Source organism: Elephantulus edwardii, unplaced genomic scaffold, assembly GCF_000299155.1.
Source record: "Elephantulus edwardii isolate Elephantulus edwardi_28Jun2011 unplaced genomic scaffold, EleEdw1.0 scaffold00077, whole genome shotgun sequence".
Lineage (NCBI taxonomy): Eukaryota > Metazoa > Chordata > Mammalia > Macroscelidea > Macroscelididae > Elephantulus > Elephantulus edwardii.
This window is the reverse complement of record NW_006399827.1, coordinates 14,980,426-14,981,362: the sequence shown is the minus strand read 5'-3', so window position 1 is coordinate 14,981,362 and position 937 is coordinate 14,980,426. Positions and strand designations below refer to the sequence as shown.

General features: G+C 38.0%; 1 pseudogene; it reads left to right on the top strand.

The window, feature by feature from the left end:
- Positions 1-899: 899 nt before the first annotated feature.
- LOC102853056 overlaps positions 900-937 on the top strand; it is a 6,139-nt pseudogene continuing 6,101 nt past the window's right edge.

Below are 937 nucleotides of genomic sequence, written 5' to 3'. Positions count from 1 at the left end.
CTGGCAGTCTACTGATAAGGCATTACGCTGCCAACCCTAAGGCAGGCAGTTCAAAGCCACCAACTGCTCTGAAGGAGAAAGGTGCAAAATTTACCCCCATGCAACTTACATGCTGCTGAAAATCAACTGGAGGGTCAGCTATGAGCTGGTTCTAACTTTATAGCACATAACAACACCAATATACCTGAAGGACATGCCAACGGTAATATTTTAGAAGAGCAGATCGGGCCAGTGTGATTTATTATTTCTATGTGGCAAACTGTCACATAATAATTGAATCAAATTAAGTAGATCTAAAGAAATAAAACAGATAGAAACTTCATTGGGGTTCTTTCCATCTCGTTAATCATCTAGGAAATTAAAAGGAATCACATTATTCCTGGTTATACATAAAATACATATTTCCATTGTATTTTCCTACCATCATAACATTTGACGTGTTTTTAACTTCTTTAACAGCAAAGAAGATTAGGGCATAAGAAAATCCACTCTTGACACCATACCCTGGAGTTAGATTCACAATTTTAAAAGTTATGCTTGTGAAATCCAGTGAAAAATATCCTCTAACAGGTGCATTTCAGAAGACACATCAGGCAAAGGAAGAACCATGGAAACTGTCAAGCCAAGGCAGCTTAACTATATTGAAGAGATCACAATATAACAGGAAAAGGAAGTATACTTGTTCTATATATAGAACTGCTTACCAGGTAAACAATTATCTCATTTACTAAAAACAACTAAATAACTGATTTTCTATTAGGATAAACAACAAGAAGCAGCCAGCACATGGTCACAGTAACCCTCAGAAGGGTATAAAAGAAGGCAAGGGGTGAGGAGACATCAAATTCAAGAACTTCACTCTCCTGTAAACACATCCAGAACCTCCACCCTCTGACACCATGGTCAACTCCTGTTGTGGCTCTGTCTGCTCTGATCA